This window comes from Euprymna scolopes, chromosome 14 (genome assembly GCF_053919585.1).
Source record: "Euprymna scolopes isolate OS-2025 chromosome 14, ASM5391958v1, whole genome shotgun sequence".
Classification (NCBI taxonomy): domain Eukaryota; kingdom Metazoa; phylum Mollusca; class Cephalopoda; order Sepiida; family Sepiolidae; genus Euprymna; species Euprymna scolopes.
In genome coordinates this window covers 43,222,484-43,229,195 of record NC_136495.1, presented here as the reverse complement: position 1 = coordinate 43,229,195, position 6,712 = coordinate 43,222,484, and positions in this window count along the sequence as shown.

Genomic DNA, 6,712 nt, shown 5'->3' with positions numbered 1-6,712 from the left:
ATATAAATGTCAGCTACTAATAAACAATTACAAACTGGTCACAGACACGTCACTATAAAGGAGCATCTGCTAAGACTTCTCCAGTAGGGCAGGTCGATTTGCAACTTTTTCAGAAAATCAACATGGCACTGGTGATGATAGTTGGGATTTGATGTGATAAGAACAGATACCAAAAATTAGATTCCAATCTTGAACAGAAAATTGAGCATTTAATTTTTAAAATCGAGTAGAAAAAAGCTGAAAAATCATTCATTTTCATAGCATTTTTCACAACACTGACTTTGAAATTTCACTATTTTTATAAAATATTCAATTAAAATTGATATATTTATATGAAATCCATTGAAAGAAAAGTAAATACATAAATTCTAATTTTAATTATGAACCACAACTAAAAAAATATCTCAACTTTTACTGCATTGATTAAACAAAATTTAAAAAAAAGCTTATTAGCAACAAAGTCTTTTAAATTTCACAATTCAAAAAAGATATGTAGAGATATATTACACAATATAACAACAAGTTACAGAACCATGTATTTTAATTTTTTATTAGAGGCAATAATATAAACATATAATAGAACTAAATTGTTCTGTATAATTTCCTTTTGAGGAAAATGAAGGTCTAATTTGCTAGCACGATGACTTCATAATGATATGTCTATGTCTCGCTTCCTGTCCATATACAACTTTTTGAGAAAAATCAATTAAATTTGACCAGTGTATGGCTGCAAAATTGATAGCAGTAATCTTTTTCATTTTTTTTTCTGGGAGTTGTTCACTATTTCTGGCTTCCAAATCACATCCTTACATCATTCGTAGACATTTTTGCTGATGACACTACCATCTATGGTAGCACATCTAAGGCAGTAAACGACCAAGTTCTCTCCGAGTCTCTCTCTTCTGATCTTGATCACGTTGTACAATGGGGAAAGGAGTGGCTGGTTACTTTTAATGCATATAAAACCAAGCTTCTATCTTTACATCATCAACGTTCTGATCCCCATGTGGCATCAATTAAAATGAATGGCTCTCGCCTTGGGGAGGCCTCAAGTTTTGACAGGCTTCTTGGCTTGACCTTTACTCCTGATCTTAAATGGAATACGTACATCAAATCTGTTGCCAAAACCGCTGGAAAAATTGTAGGATCCTTCTATCGATCCAGTAGATATTTCACTGCTGATGCAATTCTCTATCTATATAAGAGCCACATACGTCCAAGGGTGGAGTACTGTTGCCACATATGGGCAGGAGCTGCTAGAAAAGACTTGTCCTGCCTTGATAGGGTTCAAAATAGACTTCGTGGCCTGGTGGGAGATGTCCTTTTCTCTTCGCTGCAACCTCTGTCTAACAGAAGAGATGTTGCGAGTTTGTCTCTGCTTTATCGTTATTTTCATGGAAAGTGTTCAACTGAGCTTCAATCTATGGTCCCCCCTCGCCAAACTTTCACAAGAAACACTAGACTAGCTGAAAACATTATCAATAATTTTCCCCACTCTTTATCTGTACCTAAACCTAAACATAGATTCCATGATCAAAGCTTCTTTCTTAGAACTGCACGCCTGTGGAATTGTCTTCCGTTTTCCTGCTTTCCAGCTTTCTATAATATGGTTGTCTTCAAGTCCAACGTGAACAAATTTCTGATGAGCAGTTCCACTTAAGTTAACAAATTTACCGAACTTCCATTACTATCGATTACTATATTGTCCTTTTGACTACTCTACACTCTTTAACCCTTATCCTTGAGTGGCCTATCGGCCTTGATAAGTGGTGACGTTTATGTAAAAATAAAACACAACACAAAAAAAACACTTATTTGAAAACAATTATTTGTTTTGTATTTTTGTGATGAAATATGAATGAAACTGACTATTTTATGGGTAAATTGAGAAAACTAATAAAATTTAATGGATAAATATTTATTTACCTAATGGGCAAAATCATTTGAATGTCCTCTTCTCTCACCTCCAATACATCTGAATCTATTGTCGGTATTATAATTTCCGGATGTAGTGCAAAAGGACTATTTTTGAACAGTCTAAAACACTAATTTGGATTGCAGTTTACTGTTTTGTTCTCTGAATCATATTAAAATGTACTGCTGTTGGGTAAAAAAAAATATTGTGGGTTTTGATCTCAAACCAACTAACTGCATACACTTGGATGATAGATTTGATCAACATAGTGTTTGAGGATAGACAACTCTAGTCCAGAAACACATTAATCTTGTGGCTTATGTAATTGCAATTATCTAAGTTAACTTCTCCATAAGAAATGCCAACAGCATACTCAGAAAGTAGCCTCTAATCTTCACACTTAAATTATTTGTTTCTTCTGCTGTCAGATAATGATAATCGGGAGGGACACTAATTTTTAAGAATTCTACTTGAGGCAAATCTTGATAATTATTGATACAAAGTTTCCCCAAAGGATCAGTAAATGTTGTTAGGCTTTTTGTTGTTCCAACAATTAATTTAAAAATTGCTTTAAATAGCAGTTCATCTAGTGGAACCTGAAAATGGGAAAATTTGCATGTTTAATAATAGAGCCATATTACATAATAAATACCAATATGTTATTTTATTTTCCACAAAAAAAGGAACATAATTGCAGGTGAATCTATAGAATTAATTTTACCTCCTTGTTAGGAGGACAAGTGCAGATTATGTGCCTTGTTTGACAATTTTCTGTCTTGCACTTTACTGCAAAGTCATCTCATCTCAAGACAGAAAGTTGACAGCTACAAGAAGATATATCAAACAGTCTGTCTAGGTGTTCCTTCATTCTTTTCACTTTGATTGCTGCAAGAGATTTCCTATCAATCTGTTTGGCCCTCTTATAGCAGAATACATTGATCGTCTGTCCTATATAATGTTACCTTAACAAAGGCAATTGTGGATTGACTGCTTTCCAAATACTAATTAATTCCTTGGTAATTAACTTAGAAATCTCACTATTTCTTAAGTGAGGATAACTGTTTTCGAGGAAATAACTAAACTGGATGACTTGTCGTGAAATTGGAGGTACTGTTTCATCAAAATGACAAGGTGGACCAGCAAATTTTGTGAACGACGGGTTAAAACTGAACGCCGTGCTTTTACTGACATTCTAATCTGAAAAGTAAAATAAATAAATGGATTATAACCGAAGAAAACAGTATTAGACTATCTTCCAGTTTCATACGTAAAAAATAAGTGCTAGTTATAGAAGTAATGAAAAACTTTGTAGAGTTGAATTAGATGCATTGAAGAGAGGGGACCAAACCAAATCGGAGGCATAGTAGTGTTTAGTTTAGACATTTTTAGCAGATTTTAGCTCCTCCTTCGATAACATAAATTTATCCATAAAGAGATTCAGTCTTACTGTGGCTGTGTCATTTTAAACAAGTGTTTAGAGTTTGAAAAACCAGTGCGTGTGCATCTATGTTACCATGCTATTTTTAATAGTATTTTCAAGTTAAATTTAATTTTTATAAAATTTTTGTTTATTAAATTTTTAGGTGAAAGTACAGAATAGTAACAATACAACCTCCTTCCAATATTAAGAATGGCTTTCTAAATAACAAAGTTATTTTAGCACAATAACATAGATGCACAAATAACAAAAACACCTTTAAAGGAGTTTCCTTATTTACTCGTATTAATCTTTGTGGGTTATCTGATTTTAAAACTATAATTTTAGAAGAAAAACACTGTTTAAAACCAATTACTCCCTAAAAATAAAAGAAATTAAAATTTGACAATAATTTTCTGCACATTATTTTTTATCAAGTAGAAAAACTTGAAATTTTACGCGGTTAAAATTGTATGGACTATTTTTTTAAATATAAAACTGGAGTATTACCATATTTTAATAAACATTTCAAATAGGATTTGATGTGAAATATTAGGTTGGTGCAAAAATAATGTTTTTGACGTTCATTTGAACGTCAAAAAATGCCATTATTTTTGCACCAACCTAATAGAAAAACAAATTAAAAAAATAAAATAAATATGTTTAAATTCACTGCAGACACTTGAAATGTAATAATATATATTTTAAACAAGTCTTTTCCGTTTTTCCTTTCGAAATAATTAAGCCTAAATCGTAATGTTTTCAAATTAAATAAGTAAACGTTAATTTTCAATATCAATAACGAGCGTGTTTTGCGACGGTGAAATCTAAAATGTTTCCACCCCAAAAAGTTCCTGAAATGAAAAAGCGAACTTTGGTCGTTATTATTTAAAAAAACATAATTTTGCCTTTACAGTTAATATTTATTTTATTAATTCATTATCCTCACTAATTTTATTTAAAAATGTAGTTTAAAACATATTGTAAATAATGATTCCATTTTCTTAACAGTACGGATTGTTTTGATGACGGGGCGTTGTTAACAATTCACCGAAAAACGTTTATCGCTTCAATTTTTCAACTTTTAAAGTTATTTCCTCAAGCAAAGATAACGATTTTGAGAAAAATATTTCGTGTAGGTATTTTCTATGTCAAACCCCAACTATCATCACCATTGCCTCACCCTGATTCCAAAATCGACCTGCCCTCCATTACATTTTAATTCGATTGTTTTTCAGATCAGAACTGATTATTTATATTATTTACATTGTTCTGACTAATGCGATAACCTTGGATGTTAATCTCATATTCTTTCAATCGATGTAACCTTCAACTCTCTCCAGGTGCATCTTGCCGAACTTGTATATTTGTCCGGAATTTCAAACAAAACATTTTCTTTAATCCACGGAAGTAAATGCTTGCCATTCAGTCGGACATAATTGAGTTGAAATCTTAAGTAATCGTATTCTTAGTATCTCCCGCACCGAGGATTGAACCTTCAACCATTAGAATTGTCACTTAGGAATGATTGTTCCTGTGTACTTACATCCACACAGGGGACGTGTTTTATACAAGGTCGGTTTTTTTATGTGGAGAAAATCCAGCTCCCCCCAAAATGGCATACTGGAGAGGAACAAAAATAAAACTTGCCTTAATCTAGAAGGATTTCTCCTCTACTGATCGCGGTAAGAAGATATGTAGTATAGTATCAGAAGAGATACTACTCTTTGCTCACAACAGTAGTTCGAATAATCAAAATAATCCTTTTCCAGAGCAGCACAACCGTTCCACCGAGCAAGCCTTCAGGTTTTTTTTTTGCGGGGGGTGCTCTGTTTTATAATAAAAGCACTCTCGAGACCGTATATTTATATTTACGAAATTTCTTATAATCTAAAAGGAATACAGAGAAAACGTTAGTAAGCCTCGTTAATTACTCGAACATTTTAAAATGAACTGATATTTCGGATAGCATTTAACCGTGCCAGTGTACTTGTTCTTTGTTTTTCAGATAGTTTTAAGAGAGCATGGAATAGTTTAGGAAATACGTTACGTCATATTAAGAAGTAAAGTTCAAATAAAACGTTGAGCTAAAATTTTGTTGTCAAGCGGAAGTGTAAAAACTCACAATAGGGATATGATAACTGATTATTCTTATTATTGTTTCGAATCTCGAGTGCATAATCGACATAGTTAGACCCAGTTAATCAACCGAGAATCACATCACTCTATATAAAAGCATACGATATCAACGGATACACACTCGAGATTAAAAACAATAAAGATAATATGCTGTTGTCCTTGCCCTACTTACGACTAACTAATGTCCTTGTTCTAAGCATAATCTGGTTTACGACTATATTTACGCTGAAATTTAAAAATCACTAAGATGGTAACTGGGACAAATCATCCCGCACTATCCTACTTTTTTAATATGACAACATGTGTGGGCCACCTAATGCAAATTATTACATATATTAACACATATTCCGATTAAAGAAGCAGACTCAGCATTTTGTTTGCAGAACTCTAGAAAATTATAAAAAGAAACATACTTATATTGGAACGATACATCACTGATGCGGGGCATAGAAAACACTTTTAAAGGTTCAACGTTAAAAAATTTTACCAGTTATATAAAATGATCAAAATAGAGAAATAAAAAGTTACCAAACGCAATCATGTAAATAAGAAAAGAAAAATAAACACAACTTTTATATAAAATTGATAAGATCACGTAATCCAATATTCTGCTATTTGTTTTTGTATATATATTTTTTTAATACGTCCATTTATTTGGGAAAAATCTGTTAAAAGATTATTTATGGTTATGATGGCGAATGAATCAAAATGTCATTTTTTTTAAATTGAAATCTGAATTGGTCAAATTAGAAATATTAGCCGAAAGCAAAAATGATTACGACGGATATATTTAGATGTTTATTCTTTTTTCATTTTATTTTCATATCAGTCCAATAATTGCGTTAATCATGTTGGCTTCATGGATGGACTCGTTCCATGGCAATTAATGCACATGCCTAAAAATGTTTAATAGATTGCAGCGAAATATGAGATTCTTTTACTTTTTAAGAACTTAACTTTTTAAAGATTTTCAATTTCAAGTTTCCTTTTGAACCAGAATGTAGAGAACTAAAAATGATGAAGAAAAAAAGGAAATAAAGTAAAACCTCTAGACGAGAACATGGATTAGAAAAATGAAAAACATACAGAGTCTCTCTCACACACACACACACACACACACACACACACACACACACATATATATATATATATGTATACATAAACAATTTATTCTTTTAGCATTCTAGCTGCTTCCTCCAGCATTTTAAACTATAATTCGATACTTTTAGCGTTCCAGATTC